At 43.6% G+C, this 17,329-nt stretch overlaps 1 protein-coding gene across 1 annotated transcript in view; it reads left to right on the top strand.

Annotated features, from left to right (window-relative positions):
• The window catches only part of LOC111960775 (phosphatidylinositol 4,5-bisphosphate 3-kinase catalytic subunit beta isoform-like), a 79,358-nt gene that overhangs the window by 10,011 nt on the left and 52,018 nt on the right, over positions 1–17,329 (top strand). Inside the window, 1 exon segment of the mRNA XM_023982981.2 lies at positions 5,918–5,987. The gene's annotated coding sequence lies outside the window, so the exon portion shown is untranslated.

Here is a 17,329-nt window from a genome sequence, read left to right as displayed (position 1 = left end):
GGATCTATTTCTAGTCTCCTCATCTCTAGTAGAGGGGCGTGCTGTTTTACAGGAATGGATCAGTAACTGCTCCCCTGTGTCTCTGCCATAAGACTGCTAAATATGCTGAACAAAAATATRAAAGCAACATGAAAACATTTCTAAGATGTTACTGTTCATATAAGGAAATCTGTCAATTGAAATAAATTCATTAGACCCTAATCTATTGATTTCACATGACTGTCAATACAGATGCATATGTTGGTCTCAGATGCCTTAAAAAAAATGTAGGGGCGTGGATCAGAAAACCAGTCAGTATCTGGTGTGACCACATTTGCCTCATGCAGCGCGACACATCTCCTTCACATAGAGTTGATCAGGCTGTTGATTGTGGCCTGTGGAATGTTGACCCACTCCTCTTCAATGGCTGTGTGTTGCTGGATATTGACTGGAACTGGAACACGCTGTCGATCCAGAGCATTSCAAGCRTGCTCAATAGTTGACATGTCTGGTGAGTATGCAGGCCATGGAAGAACTAGGACATTTTCAGCTTCCAGGAATTGTATACAGATCCTTGCAACATGGGGCAGTGCATTATCATGCTGAAACATGAGGTGATGGTGTCGGATGAATGACACGATCAATGGGCCTCAGGAATTCGTCACAGTATCTATGTGCCATTGATAAAATGCAATTGTGTTCGTTGTCTGTAGCTTATGCCTGCCCATGCCATAACCCCACCACCACCATTGGGCACTCTGTTCACAATGTTGGCATCAGCTCACTGCTTGCCCACACGACGCCATACACGTTGCCTGCCATCTGCCCAGTACAGTTGAAACCGGRATTCATCCGTGAAGAGTACACTTCTTCCGCATGCCAGTGGCCATCGAAGGTGTGCATTTGTGAGGACGATGAGCACGCAGATGAGCTTCCCTGAGACGGTTTCTGACAGCTTGGGCAGAAACTATTCGGTTGTGCAAACCCACAGTTTCATCAGTTGTCCGGGTGGCTGGTCTCAGACAATACCGCAGGTGACCAAGCTGGATGTGGAGGTCCTGGGCTGGCGTGGTTACATGTGGTCCACGGTTGTGAGGCTGGTTGGACGTACTGCCAAATTCTCTAAAACAATGTTGGAGATGGCTTATGGTAGAGAAATTAACATTAACATCTCTTGCAACGGCTCTGGTGGACATTCCTGCAGTCAGCATGCCAATTGAACGTTCCCTCAACTTGAAGACATCTGTGGCATTGTGTTGTGACAACTGCACATTTTAGTGGCCTTTTATTGTCCCCAGCACCAGGTGCATCTGTTTAGTGATCATACTGTTTAATCAGCTTCTTGATATGCCACACCTGTCAGGTGGATGGTTTATCTTTTTATTAACAAATGTTAAATAAGCTTTTTGTGGATATGGAAAATGTCTGGGTTCTTTTATTTCAGCTCATGGGAATAATGTTGCATTTATATTTTTTATTTGTGTTGTTAGTTAAATCAATAGCTACCAGGACTCTCTGCATTGACCCTTTTTGCACTAATTATTTTGACTCATCACATTCGCTGCTCTTACTGTCTATCTATCCTGTTGCCTAGTAACTTTACCCCTACATATATGTACAAGTCTACCAAAATTACCTTATTCCCCGCACATYGACTCAGTACTGGTACCCAGTGTATATAGCCAAGTTATCGTTACTCATTATGTATTTATTCCTTGTTATTTTTTTCTATATATTTCTCTGCATTGTTGGGAAGGTCCTGTAAGTAAGCATTTCRCTGTTAGTCTACAGCTGTTGTTTACGAAGCATGTGACAAATATAACATTTGATTTGTGGGCTGTRTTGCTAGGGGTTTGGCGTTTTGGTTAGCGTTTAGCATCAGGGTTTCCTGGTAGAGCGATACAGGCCGAGACTGACATAGATGGACAGACGGCAATGAACCGTATACTCAGTCAGACACACACACATAAAAGAAGACTCTGACAGACTGAGGAACACACAGCTCTTGGATGTATTGGGTCATGTGATGTGAGAGCTTTGATAAGCCCAGATCCCTATGAATCCATCCAGTCAGTTAAACATTGACTCTCCAGACTACAAGATCGTATCAGTACTGCTACAGCCACACAGTTCCTGGAATGAGCATGAGTCTGCCGCTTGTAGCGTTTTTTGCAGTGTGTGTGTCTGCTTGTTTGTTTGACGTGTTCAGCTGTCCATTTCCAAACCCTATTCTGGAGAAACTCAGAATGGACTGTGTGCGTGACTGCGTGCAGTATATTTGATTACGGCCATTTCATCGCTCTCTTTCTGTGAATTTATCCAGTCCCGTAAAGGTGGTTGATGTGTTCCACCCTGAGTGTCACTGTGTAGTGAACAGACAGACAGACAAAAACACACAACTAAACTCTGGCATGTTTTCCTGGGCTGCCCAGGGTCACGCCCTCCTTAACAAGATTGGCCATCTTTGCCATTGGGAAAACACAGGAAGTCTGCAGCCTTCCTCCTCCTCGTGTGTGTGCCTGCAATATGTTTATCTACCATACCACGGAGTTGACATTTCCTCTGCCCATATTGAGTGGATATAGCCCTTTAAATGACAGAGGTGGTGTAATACATGTTCTTTATGTAAACAGCAGGGTAATGTTGTGGTATGTGCATACTGAGTACATTATGTACAATTAATAATTAATATGCTTTGTTTAACTGATTGAACAACCTTTTTTTGGGGGGGGGGCTTGTGGTGGGATTTTCATATAAGTCCTTTTGGGCTTCCAACCTCACCTGCACACAGTTTTTTATGCAGGAGTAAGGGGGGATGCGGGGAGAGGAGGAAGGGTGAGCTGCAGAAATATCTGAGTTGAAGTGCTTGCAATACCTGTTGTCTTCTCTTGGCTGGAGAGGAAAGAGGGGGAGTGAAATGCCACTTTGGTTGAAGGACTATACATATACTCTCACACTCACAGAGAACCACATCTCTCTGTCCTCTCATTCCTTCTCGCTCAAACACTCACCGACCGTGTGGTCTTGCTCTCTGTAGCATATGTGTGTAAGACCTTTTTAAACGGGTCAACATTCGCAAGGCCGCGGGGCCAGACAGAATACTCGGAGCATGCGCTGACCAGCTGGAAAGTGTCTTCACTGACATTTTCAACCTATACCTAATCCAGTCTGTAATACCAACTTGTTTCTAGCAGACCACTATAGTCCCTGTGCCCAAGAACGTCAAGGTAACCTGCCTGAATGATTGTCACTATGCCATGAAATGTTTTAAAAGGCTATTCATTGCTCACATCAKTTTCAAATTTGAATGTCACATGTACAACACCATCATCCCAAACACCCTGGACCCAGTCAAATTCGTATACTGTCCCAACAGGTCCACAGATGACACAATCTCTATTGCACACTGCCTGCACCCACCTGGACAAAATGAATGCCAATGTAAGAATACTGATCATTGACTACAGCTCAGCCTTCAACATCATAATCCCCTGCAAGCTCTGGTACTGAACAACTCCCTCTGTGACTGGATCCTGGACTTCCTGACGGCTGCCCCCAGGCGTTGAGGGTAGGCAACAACCCATCCACCATGCCTACCATCAACACGGGGGCTTCACGGGGGCGACTCCAACACCATCGTCAAGTTTGCTGACAACACGACAGTGGTCGTGATCACCGATGATGATGAGGCAGCCTATAGGGAGGAGGTTAGAGACCTGGCAGTGTGGTGCCAGGACAACAACCTCTCCCTCAATGTCAGTAAGACAAAGGAGCTGCTCGATGAGGCTGTAGTGGAGCGAGTCGAAAGCTTTAAGTTCCTCTGTGTCCACATCACTATGGAATTAACATGGTCCACACCAGGGGATGGAACATAAATCATTTTCCAATCGTTCCTTTCTGAACGGAACCATATTTTTACAAATTCGGTTCCAATTTTCCCACCAGCAAAATAAAGTTCTGAACCTGTTCTAACGGGGGACAAAGTATTGGTTTTATTTTTCCTTTCTGAAATCGATGGGTAAGCGATTTTAGTCTGTATAGGAAAGTTGTATTTTGCCGTAACAGCATCGTTGAATCATAATGAAAGACACTCACACTGTGCTGCCAGTCAGTGTAGGGTGTGATCTAACTGAAATTTTGCGGGTGAGGAGAGAGAATTGAGGAAGCTTGCCTTGAAGCACTGGGCATCTTGTTATGACATGCATTATCTGAATTAGGCCCATAGAATTATACCTACGGAGGAGCGACTTTTATGGAGGAACTTTGAATGCCTTTGAACTTTCGAGTTGGTTTGATGTTGGACCGGCTAGCTAGCTAATAACCGTGTGCGCAGTGCAGCAATAGAATTAAAAACACGTCTCACCTTTTTGTAGTTAATAAATCCAATGTGAAACATGACTATAGTATCCTTAACTAACGTTAAAGTGAATCTGTTCTTCTCTAATTAAACATCTCTCCCTAATTTTTGAACACTTCTAATGTCGTCTGTAGGCTACAGTATGCTTCACAGGGGAGGGGCAGGTAACCGACGCACACCCACTGGCAAAGATTTCCAGCTGGCWGACAGATGCTGGAATAAGTTTCTGATTGACAGTGAGGGCTTTGCGCAGGCACTTTGTTACAATTTCTGTCGGACTGGAAAAACATTTCTGGAACGCTATTAAGTTTCCCATGCTTTTAAAATGAAGGTTCTGTTCCCGGAAGATGGATCACTTTTGGTTCAGGTTTGGGTCCTGTTCCTCAATAATTTTTTTTCTTCCAGTTTTTGGTTCAGTTCCCTGAACTGGTTCCAATCCTTGGTCCACAAACACCTACACAGTTGTGAAGAGGGCACAACAGCGCCTCTGCCTCTTCAAGAGGCTGAAATGATTTGGCATGAGGCCTTGCACCAACAGGACCCTGAACAGCTTCTACCCCCAAGTCATAAGACTGTTAAACAGCTAATCAAATGCTTTCAGAGGCAGTTTGGAACTCGGTAGTGAGTGTTGCAACTGAGGACAGACACTTTTTMTTTTCCCCCAGCAATCAACGGTCCGGTTCTGTGAGCTTGTGTGGCCTACCACGTCACGGCTGAGCCGTTGTTTGCTCCTAGATGTTTCAATTTCACAATAATAGCACTTACAGTTGACGGGGTAGCTCTAGCAAGGCAGAAATTTGACGAACTGACTTGTTGGAAAGGTTGCATCCTATGACTGTACCATGTTAAAAGTCACTGAGCTCTTCAGTAAGGCCATTCTACTGCCAATGTTTGTCTATGAATATTGCATGGCTGTGTGCTCGATTTTATTTTTTATATACACCTGTCAGCAACAGGGGTGGCTGAAATAGCCAAATCCTCTCATTTTGAAGGGGGTCCACATACTTTTGTTGCTATGTTTATGTACATGGCTWCCTCAATTACCTTGTTCCCAACACATTGGTGCTACTGCTACTCGCTGTATATAGCCATGTTATAGTTATTCACTGTGCTTTTATTACATGTCATTATTTGTTTTGTTTGTTTTTTACGCTGTTGTTGGAAAAGGATCCATAAGTAAGCATTTCACTGTTATTCTACACCTGTTGTTTACGACGCATGTGACAAATAACACTATGACACCTCCCATTGATTCTCTGTAACTGATTATTTATATATATGTATGTATGTATGTATATGTGTGTGTATGTATGTATGTATGTATGTATGTGTATGTATATATATATATATATACACAATGTAATATGTGTGTGTGTATATATACAATGTAATATATATAATGTATGTGTGTCAAAGATCATTATTCAAAGCATCATCACACACACACTCCAGGGAAAAACCACACACGCAAAGTAGTCATGCCCTATCAGATTCTGTGAAACTGGGCTTATATATTTTTTTTACTCACTCACGCTACCACACACACACACACACACTGATGTTGTTCCTTCTGCCCCCCAGATGCAGTGTCCCTCCCCTGACACCCCCAGCATGGAGGAGAGCCACAGGGAATAAGAGCCTCCAGGAGACTGTAGGTAAGACTTGCATGTGTTTGTGTCTTTAGGGAAAGCACCAAGGGAATATGTGATAGCCAAATTGTTTGGGAAGTTAGAAGGTGCTTTTCCCACCTACATTACGGTAAAGAAAATGCAAAATGATTGTAAAGGACACCTGCGAATGTTTGCTTGCGTGCGTGTTCTGGAATGCATTGCGCTGAGTGTGCTGGAATCTGGTAGGGTAGTGTCCTGACAGGTGGAGAATGTTGGAAATCCACCAGCATAGTTTGGGAAAATCTGCTAGGTGAACACTACGTAGCCTAGCCACCATGCAGTTTCGCTTTGATGTCTAACTACAACCTGAAATATTGTCCTAGTTCACTGCTCTAGTAAGTAAGTCACTGTTCTCCATCCCTAGTTCTGGCCTGTGTTCAGATGTCTGTTTTATGAATCCCCAGGACCAGGATGGAAGAACTATAGTGTCTCCTCCAGAGTTCTAGAATCTTCTGTAGTAACATGGGGCTATGACTAAGTCTGTGACGATGGAGCTATGGCTGACTCCATAATTGTGTGTGTGTGTGTACAGTGTACATAGATGCCTGTATACATACCAAAGTAGTGTCCTAGCAAGATTTATTGAATCCAATGAACTCAATAAGCAATGGTCTGAGAGCTTTGTGTGAGAGAAATATGTCATGTAAAGCCAAACATGTTTTTATTCTCTTGGTCACGTATCTTTTCCATCGTTCTCTTTTTTCGTTTTTAAAATGTATTTTTATATTTGAGTAATTTAGCAGACACTCTTATCCAGTGTGACTTGGCCATCTTAAAAATTAATTAACTTCAAAGGGGGAGACACTCTAGACCCAAACTGCTACAGACCTATATCTATTCTAACCTGCGTATCTAAGGTCTTTGAAAGCTAAGTTAACAAACAGATTACCGTCCATTTCGAATCTCACCCTACCTTCTCCACTATGCAATCTGGTTTCAGAGCTGATCATGGGTGCACCTCAGCCACGCTCAAGGTCCTAAACGATATCATAACCGCCATCGATAAGAAACATTACTGTGCAGCCGTATTCATCGACCTGGCTAAGGCTTTTGACTCTGTCAATCACAACATTCTTATTGGCAGACTCAACAGCCTTGGTTTCTCAAATGATTGCCTCGCTTGGTTCACCAACTACTTCTCCGATAGAGTTCAGTATGTAAAATTGGAGGGCCTGTTGTCCGGACCTCTGGCAGTCTCTATGGGGGTGCCACAGGGTTCAATTCTCGGGCCGACTCTCTTCTCTGTATACATTAATGATGTCGCTCTCGCTGCTGGTGATTCTTTGATCCACCTTTACGCAGACAACACCATTCTGTATACCTCTGGCCCTTCGTTGGGCACTGTGTTAACTAACCTCCAGATGAGCTTCAATGCCATACAACTCTCCTTCCGTGGCCTCCAACTGCTCTTAAATGCAAGTAAAACTAAATGCATGCTCTTCAACCGATCGCTTCCCGCACCTGCCCGCCTGTCCAGCATCACTACTCTGGACAGTTCTGACTTAGAATATGTGGACAACTACAAATACCTAGGTGTCTGGTTACTGTAAACTCTCCTTCCAGACTCACATTAAAAACGTTCCAATCCAAAATGAAATCTAGAATTGGCTTCCTATTTCACAACAAAGCATCCTTCACTCATGCTGCCAAAACATACCCTCGTAAAACTGACTATCCTACCGATCCTCGACTTCGGCGATGTAATTTACAAAATAGCCTCCAACACTCTATTCAACAAATTGGATGCAGTCTATCACAGTGCCATCCGTTTTGTCACCAAAGCCCCATATACTACCCACCACTGCGACCTGTATGCTCTCGTTGGCTGGCCCTCGCTTCATACTTGTTGCCAAATCCACTGGCTCCAGGTCATCTACAAGTCTCTGCTAGCTGTAAAGCCCGCCTTATCTCAGTTCACTGGTCACCATAGCAGCACCCACCCGTAGCAGGCACTCCAGCAGGTATATCTCACTGGTCACCCCCAAATCCAATTCTTCCTTTGGCCGCCTCTCCTTCCAGTTCTCTGCTGCCAATGACTGGAACGAACTGTAAAAATCTCTGAAGCTGGAGACTCATACCTCCCTCACTAGCTTTAAGCACCAGCTGTCAGAGCAGCTCACAGATCACTGCACCTGTACATAGCTCATCTGTAAATAGCCCATCCAATCATCTACCTCATCCCCATACTTTTTATTTATTTATTTATATTGCTCCTTTGCACCCCAGTATCTCAACTTGCACATTCATCTTCTGCACATCCTACCATTCCAGTGWTTAATTGCTATATTGTAATTACTTTGCCACCATGGCCTATTTATTGCCTTACCTCTCTTATCCTACCTCATTTGCACATGCTGTATATAGATTTTCCTACCTTTTTATTATTGATTGTATGTTTGTGTATTCCATGTGTAACTCTGCGTTGTTGTATGTGTTAAACTGCTTTGCTTTATCTTGGCCAGGTCACAGTTGCAAATGAGAACTTGTTCTCAACTAGCCTACCTGGTTAAATAAAGGTGAAATTAAAAATAATACAATCCTGGGAGGTCCAGCCCTAAGAGGGTGGAGAGGAGGATCTGATGGTTCACTGTGTCGAATGCAGTGGATTGATCTAGGAGGATGAGAACAGAGGAGAGAGAGTCAGCTTTGGCAGTGTGGATATTCTCGGTAACACAGAGGAAGCCTGACTGAGAGAAATAGCAAGAGTCGGTCAGAGACAGCACACAAGTGTTTTGGAAAGGAAAAAAGGGGATACTTGTCTGATGTCAGAGGGGTCGAGTGTGGCCATTTTGATGTCCGAGAATGTGGTCAAGGATGAAGGAAGTGCGGAATGGGAGGTTTCCAGAGATGGTCTGAAGAAGGGAGGAGGGGATGAGGTCGAGCAGGCAGGTCAGACAGCCTGACTAGTCGCAGGTTTTCATCTAGAGAGAGAGGGGAGAAAGAGGTCAAGGCGTAGGCTGAGTGGAACCAGTGGACTCCGTAGGCTGAGTGAATGAGGAGCGGATGATGTCAACCTGCTTTTCTCTCCCTTCATCATTCTGTTGCTCCTCTTCTCACTTCTTTCTCAAATCAAATGTTATTGATCACATACACATGGTTAGCAGATGTTAATGCGAGTGTAGCGAAATGCTTGTGCTTCTAGTTGTGCTTCTAGTAGACAATGCAGTAATAACCAACGAGTAATCTAACCTAACAATTCCACAACTACCTTATACACACAAGTGTAAAGGGATGAAGAATATGTGCATAAAGATATATGAATGAGTGATGGTACAGAACGGCATAGGCAAGATGCAGTAGATGGTATCGAGTACAGTATATACATATGAGATGAGTAATGTAGGGTATGTAAACATATAAAAGTGGCATTGTTTAAAGTGGCTAGTGATACATGTATTACATGTGCTTCTACACCTGCATTGCTTGCTGTTTGGGGTTTTAGGCTGGGTTTCTGTACAGCACTTTGAGATATCAGCTGATGTACGAAGGGCTATATAAATAAATTTGATTTGATAAAGATGGCAAATACAGTAGATGGTATAGAGTACAGTATATACATATGAGATGAGTAATGTAGGGTATGTAAACATTGTTAAAGTGGCTAGTGATACATTTGTTACATCAATTCTTCCATTATTAAAGTGGCTGGAGTTGAGTCGGTATGTTAGCAGCAGCCACTAAATGTTAGTGGTGGTGTTTACAGTCTGATGGCCTTGAGATAGAAGCTGTTTTTCAGTCTCTCGGTCCCTGCTTTGATGCACCTGTACTGACCTCGCCTTCTGGATGATAGCGGGGTGAACGGGCAGTGGCTCGGGTGGTTGTTGTCCTTGATGATCTTTATGGCCTTCCTGTGACATCGGGTGGTGTAGGTGTCCTGGAGGGCAGGTAGTTTGCCCCCGGTGATGCGTTGTGCAGACCTCACTACCGTCTGGAGAGCCTTACGGTTGTGGGCGGAGCAGTTACCGTACCAGGCGGTGATACAGACCGACAGGATGCTCTCGATTGTGCATTGTAAAAAGTTTGAGTGTTTTTGGTGACAAGCCGGATTTCTTCTTCTCACTCCCTCTCAACCTGCTCCCTCTCTTCAGCTGAGCTCGGTTCATCTGTTGCCACTCAGAATAATGTGGAAAAATACCCTTTTCTATTATCTCTGGTTCAGCCTGTCTCTTTGATCCTGTCGCTCTTCCCGTCTTCCTACCTTGGCCATCACCCTGGAGAAATGGTTACGACGGTGGCACAAACCTTTTTTGACTGTCTAAGCGTTAAAGTGGAATGGCATGGCACTGGCCATTCCTGGAATTGGAGTTCAAACTTGGTTTACTCTCAAGAATATTATTTTTTGTGTTTTGATTTCTAGTTGGATTTCTTTCACTGGAATGCCTTTTGGTTGATATGTGGTGTGCTACCTGAACCCTTCCACATACAGTCCTAGGAAACCCTTCTGTGGTGCCTTATTCTTAATGTTTTGGTGGTATTATTAACACGTCACTACAGTGTGGCCACTGCCCATAAGGTTATTGTACTGCATTTCAGACTAGCCAGTATTTACAAAGGACTATGGTAGATCTATTTCTAAACTCAGCAAAAAATAAATGTCCTCTCACTGTCACCTGTGTTTATTTTCAGCAAACTTAACGTGTAAATATTTGTATGAACATAACAAGATTCAACAACTGAGACATAAACTGAACAAGTTCCACAGACATGTGACTAACAGAAATTGAAAAATGTGTCCTGAACAAAGGAGGGGGGGGGTCAAAATCAAAAGCAATCTCATATCTGGTGTGGTCACCAGCGCATTAAGTACTGCAGTGCATCTCTTCCTCATGGACTGCACCAGATTTGCCAGTTCTTGCTGTGAGATGTTACCCCACTCTTCCAGCAAGGCACCTGCAAGTTCCCGGACATTTCTGAGGGGAATGGCCCTAGCCCTCACCCTCTGATCCAACAGGTCCCAGACGTGCTCAATGGTTTTGAGATCCGGGCTCTTCGCTGGCCATGGCAGAAACACTGACATTCCTGTCTTGCAGGAAATCACGCACAGAACGAGCAGTATGGCTGGTGGCGTTGTCATGCTGGCGGGTCAGGATGAGCCTTCAGGAAGGGTACCACATGAGGGAGGAGGTTGTCTTCCCTGTAACGCACAGCATTGAGTTTGCCTGCAATGACAACAAGCTCAGTCCGATGATGCTGTGACACACCGCCCCAGACCATGACAGACCCTCCACCTCCAAATCGATCCCGCTCCAGAGTACAGGCCTCGGTGTAGCGCTTATTCCTTTGACGATAAACACAAATCGACCATCACCCCTGGTGAGACCCCGCACTCGTCAGTGGAGAGCACCTTTTTGCAGTCCTGTCTGGTCCAGCGACAGTGGATTTGTGCCCATAGGCAACATTGTTTCCGGTTATGTCTGGTGAGGACCTGCCTTATAACAGGCCTACAAGCCTAAGTCCATCCTCTCTCAGCCATTTGCGGACAGTCTGAGCACTGAGGAGGGATTGTGGTTCCTGGTGTAACTCGGGCAGTTGTTGTTGCCATCCTGTAGCTGTCCCGCAGGTGTGATGTTCAGATGTACCGATCCTGTGCTGGTGTTTTTACATGTGGTCTGCCACTGCGAGGATGATCAGCTGTCCGTCCTGTCTCCCTTTAGCGCTGTCTTAGGCGTCTCACAGTACAGCATTGCAATTGTATTTGCCCTGGCCACATCTGCAGTCCTCATGCCTCCTTGCAGCATGCCTAAGGCACGTTTACGCAGATGAGCAGGGACCCTGGGCATCTTTCTTTTGGTGTTTTTCAGAGTCAGTAGAAAGGCCTCTTTAGTGTCCTAAGTTTTCATAACTGTGACCTTAATTGCCTACCGTCTGTTAGTGTCTTAACGACCGTTCCACAGGTGCTTGTTCATTAATTGTGCGTCTACACCTGCATTGCTTGCTGTTTGGGGTTTTAGGCTGAGTTTCTGTACWGACCTTTGAGATATCAGCTGATGTAAGAAGGGCTTTATAAATACATTTGATTTGATTTGTTTATGGTTCATTGAAAAAGCATGGGAAACCGTGTTTAAACCCTTTAGAATGAAGATCTGTGAAGTTATTTGGATTTTTACTAATTATCTTTGAAAGACTGAGTCTTTTGCTGAGTCTTTTGCAGTGCATTCAGAAAGTATTCAGACCCCTTGACCTTTTCTACATTACAGCCTTATCCTAAAATGGATTACATTATTTGTTTTTCTCATCAATCTACACACAATACCCTATCAGGACAAAGTGAAAACAGGTTTTTCGAAATTGTGGCAAATTGATTAAAAACTAAAAACAGAAATTACATAATTATTCAGACCCTTTGCTATTGAAATTGAGCTCCCAGTGCATACTGTTTCCATTGATCATCCTTGAGGTTTCTACAACTTGATTGGAGTTCACCTTTGGTAAATTTAAATTGATTGGACATGCTTTGGAAAGGTACACACCTGTCTATATAAGGTCCCACAGTTGACAATGCATGTCAGAGCAAAAACCAAGCCAGGCGGTCGAAGGAATTGTCCGTAGAGTTCCGTGACAGGATTGTGTCGAGGGCGCATATGGGGAAGGGTACCAAAACATTTCTGCAACAGGACAACGACCCTAAGCACACAGCCAAACAATGCAGGAGTGGCTTCGGGACAATTCTTTGAATATCCTTGAATGGCCCTGCCAGAGCCCGGACTTGAACCMGATCGAACATCTCTGGAGAGACCTGAAAATAGCTGTGCAGCGACATTCCCCATCCTAACTGACAGAGCTTGAGAGGATCTGCAGAGAAGAATTGGAGAAATTCCCCAAATATAGGTGTGCCAAGCTTGTAGCGTCATACCCATAGTGCGGCGCACAATTGGCGCAGCGTCGTCCTGGTTACGGTTTGGCCAGTGTTGGCCATCATTGTAAATAAGAATTTGTTCTTAACCTCTCTGGGATATGTGGGACGGTAGCGTCTCAACTGGCCAACATCCAGTGRAAAAAATGCAGAGCGCCAAATTCAAATAAATTACTATAGATATTTAACTTTCATGAAATCACACATTCAATATACCAAATTAAAGCTACACTTGTTGTGAATCCAGCCAAAGTGTCAGATTTCAAAAATGCTTTACGGCGAAAGCAAACAATGCTATTATCTGAGGATAGCACCCAAGCAAACAATAACAGACCATCATATTTCAACCCTCTAGGCGCGACACAACGCAGAAATAAAGATTTAATTCATGCCTTACCTTTGACGAGCTTCTTCTGTTGGCACTCCAATATGTCCCATAAAAATTACAAATGGTCCTTTTTGTTCGATTAATTCCGTCGATATATATCCAAAATGTCCATTTATTTGGAGCGTTACACTTCACTCGAGCATTCTGAACATGGCTATTCATTTCTCAAAGGAAAAACCTCAACCAATTTCTCAAGACTGTTGACATCAGTGGAAGCGATAGGAACTGCAAGAAGGTCTCTAGAAATCTCGATTCCCAATGAAAACCCATTGAAAAGAGAGTGACCTAAAAATCCTCGGGATTTCGCCTGCCAAATAAGTTCTGTTATAGTCAGACATGATTCAAACCGTTTTAGAAACTTCAGAGCGTTTTCTATCCAGATCTAGTAATAAAATGCATATATTAGCAACTGGGCCTGGGTAGCAGGCAGTTTACTCTGGGCATGCTTTCATCCAAACGTGAAAATGCTGCCCCCTATCCCAAAGAAGGTAACTGCCTTGCCTAGTTAAATAAAATAAACAAAAAATACTTGAGGCTGTAATCGTTGCCAAAGGTGCTTCAACAAAGTACTGAGTAAAAGGTCTGAATAATTATATAAATGCGGTATTTCATTTGTTTAGTTTTTTTTTAAATCATTTCCAAAAGCCGGTTTTTGCTTTGTTGTGTAGATAGTAGAGGTCGACCGATTAATCGGAATGGCCGATTTAATTATGGCCGATTTTTTTTTTTTTTTTTTTTTTTTTTTTTTCAAATTTTCATAACAATCGGAAATCTGTATTTTTGGACACCGATTTGGCAGATTATTATTTTATTTTTTTACACCTTTTATTTAATCTTTATTTAACTAGGCAAGTCAGTTAAGAACACATTCATATTGTCAATGACGGCCTAGGAACGGTGGGTTAACTGCCTCGTTCAGGGGCAGAACGACAGATTTGACCTTGTCAGCTCGGGGGATTCAATCTTGCAAACTTACAGTTAACCAGTCCAATGCTCTAACCACCTGATTAAATTGCACTCCACGAGGAGCCTGCCTGTTACGCGAATGCAAGTTGCTAGCTAGCATTAAATTTATCTTTATAAAAAACAATCAATCAATCATAATCACTAGTTAACTACACATGGTTGATATTACTAGTTTATCTAGCGTGTCCTGCGTTGCATATAATCGATGCGGTGCGTATCGTTGCTCCAATGTGTATACAACCATAAACATCAATGCCTTTCTTAAAATCAATACACAGAAGTATATATTTTTAAACCTGCATTTTTAGCTAAAAGAAATCACAGGTTAGCAGGCAATATTAACCAGGTGAAATTGTCACTTCTCTTGGTTCATTGCACGCAGAGTCAGTGTATATGCAACCGTTTGGGCTGTCTAATTTGCCAGAATTTTCCGTAATTATGACATCAAATCAATCAAATCAAGTTTATTTATATAGCCCTTCGTACATCAGCTGATATCTCGAAGTGCTGTACAGAAACCCAGCCTAAAACCCCAAACAGCAAGCAATGCAGGTGTAGAAGCACGGTGGCTAGGAAAAACTCCCTAGAAAGGCCAAAACCTAGGAAGAAACCTAGAGAGGAACCAGGCTATGAGGGGTGGCCAGTCCTCTTCTGGCTGTGCCGGGTGGAGATTATAACAGAACATGGCCAAGATGTTCAAATGTTCATAAATGACCAGCATGGTCAAATAATAATCAGGAGTAAATGTCGTTGGTTTTCATAGCCGATCATTAAGAGTATCTCTACCGCTCCTGCGGTCTCTAGAGAGTTGAAAACAGCAGGTCTGGGACAGGTAGCACGTCCGGTGGACAGGTCAGGGTTCCATAGCCGCAGGCAGAACAGTTGAAACTGGAACAGCAGCAGGGCCAGGTGGACTGGGGACAGCAAGGAGTCATCAAGCCGGTAGTCCTGACGCATGGTCTGGGCTCAGGTCCTCCGAGAGAGAGAAAGAAAAAGAGAAGGAGAGAATTAGAGAGAGCATACTTAAATTCACACAGGACACCGGATAAGACAGGAGAAGTACTCCAGATATAACCAACTGACCCTAGCCCCCCGACACATAAACTACTGCAGCATAAATACTGGAGGCTGAGACAGGAGGGGTCAGGAGACACTGTGGCCCCATCCGATGATACCCCCGGACAGGGCCAAACAGGAAGGATATAACCCACCCACTTTGCCAATGCACAGCCCCCGCACCACTGGAGGGATATCTTCAACCACCAACTTACAATCCTGAGACAAGGCCGAGTATAGCCCACAAAGATTCCACCACAGCACAAACCAAGGGGGCGCCAACCCAGACAGGAAGATCACGTCAGTAACTCAACCACTCAGTGACACACCCTCCTAGGGACGGCATGAAAGAGCACCAGTAAGCCAGTGACTCAGCCCCTGTAATAGGGTTAGAGGCAGAGAATTCCAGTGGAGAGAGGGGAACCGGCCAGGCAGAGACAGCAAGGGCGGTTTGTTGCTCAGAGCCTTTCCGTTCACCTTCACACTCCTGGGCCAGACTACACTCAATCATATGACCTACTGAAGAGATAAGTCTTCAGTAAAGACTTAAAGGTTGAGACCGAGTCTGCGTCTCTCACATGGGTAGGCAGACCGTTCCAATAAATGGAGATCTATAGGAGAAAGCCCTGCCTCCAGCTGTTTGCTTAGAAATTCTAGGGACAATTAGGAGGCCTGCGTCTTGTGACCGTAGCGTACGTGTAGGTATGTACGGCAGGACCAACCTCGGAAAGATAGGTAGGAGCAAGCCCATGTAACGCTTTATAGGTTAACAGTAAAACCTTGAAATCAGCCCTTGCCTTAACAGGAAGCAAGTGTAGGGAAGCTAGCACTGGAGTAATATGATCAAATTTCTTGGTTCTAGTCAGGATTCTAGCAGCCGTATTCAGCACTAACTGAAGTTTATTTAGTGCTTTATCCGGGTAGCCGGAAAGTAGAGCATTGCAGTAGTCTAACCTAGAAGTAACAAAAGCATGGATTAATTTTTCTGCATCATTTTTGGCCAGAACATTTCTGATTTTTGCAATGTTACGTAGATGGAAAAAAGCTGTCCTTGAAACAGTCTTGATATGTTCGTCAAAAGAGAGATCAGGGTCCAGAGTAACGCCGAGGTCCTTCACAGTTTTATTTGAGACGACTTTACAACCATCGATTAATTGTCAGATTTAACAGAAGATCTCTTTTGTTTCTTGGGACCTAGAAACAGCATCTCTGTTTTGTCCGAGTTTAAAAGTAGAAAGTTTGCAGCCATCCACTTCCTTATGTCTGAAACACAGGCTTCTAGCGAGGGCAATTTTGGGGCTTCACCATGTTCATTGAATGTACAGCTGTGTGTCATCCGCATAGCAGTGAAAGTTAACTTATGTTTTCGGATGACTTATTTAAACAAATTGAACGTGTTTCATTATTTATTTGAGGCTAAATTGATTTTATTGATGTATTATATTAAGTTAAAATAAGTGTTCATTCAGTATTGTTGTAATTGTCATTATTACAAATAAATAAATACAAATTGCCCGATTTTAATTGGTATCAGCTTTTTTTGGTCCTCCAATAATCGGTATCGGTGTGAAAAATCATAATCGGTCGACCTCTAGTAGATAGAGGGGGGAAAAAAGCTATTTAATCCATTTTAGAATAAGTCTGTAATGTGGAAAAGTCAAAAGGTCTGAATAGTTTCAGAATGCTCTGTATACGGTATAGTGATAATATGGAAACCTATTGTTATTGTACTCTCATTCAATGTATGTACAGCAACAGTGCAGATTGGTTTTAATGTAAAAGAGCTCAGACTGACAGAGTTGGAAAGTTACAACCTGCAGGGAATGACAGACAGACTGAGACGGAGAGAGACGACAGAACAGACTGACTATCGGAAGGACGCTAAAGTATTGCTTACTAGAGCACAGTGTCCCTGGCAATAGTCACCTGGAGCCTGTTCGTGCCTTTGTTTGAGAGACGCACACAGGAAGAGGGAGAAAGTGTGTGCGGTTGTACATTGTGTTACATTCAAGACAGCTTGGTGTTATTTTTTATACGTTTGTTCCTAGTGTTCTCTGTTC

This window comes from Salvelinus sp. IW2-2015, linkage group LG4p, assembly GCF_002910315.2.
Source record: "Salvelinus sp. IW2-2015 linkage group LG4p, ASM291031v2, whole genome shotgun sequence".
NCBI lineage: Eukaryota > Metazoa > Chordata > Actinopteri > Salmoniformes > Salmonidae > Salvelinus > Salvelinus sp. IW2-2015.
This window is presented reverse-complemented; position numbering and strand designations above follow the sequence as displayed.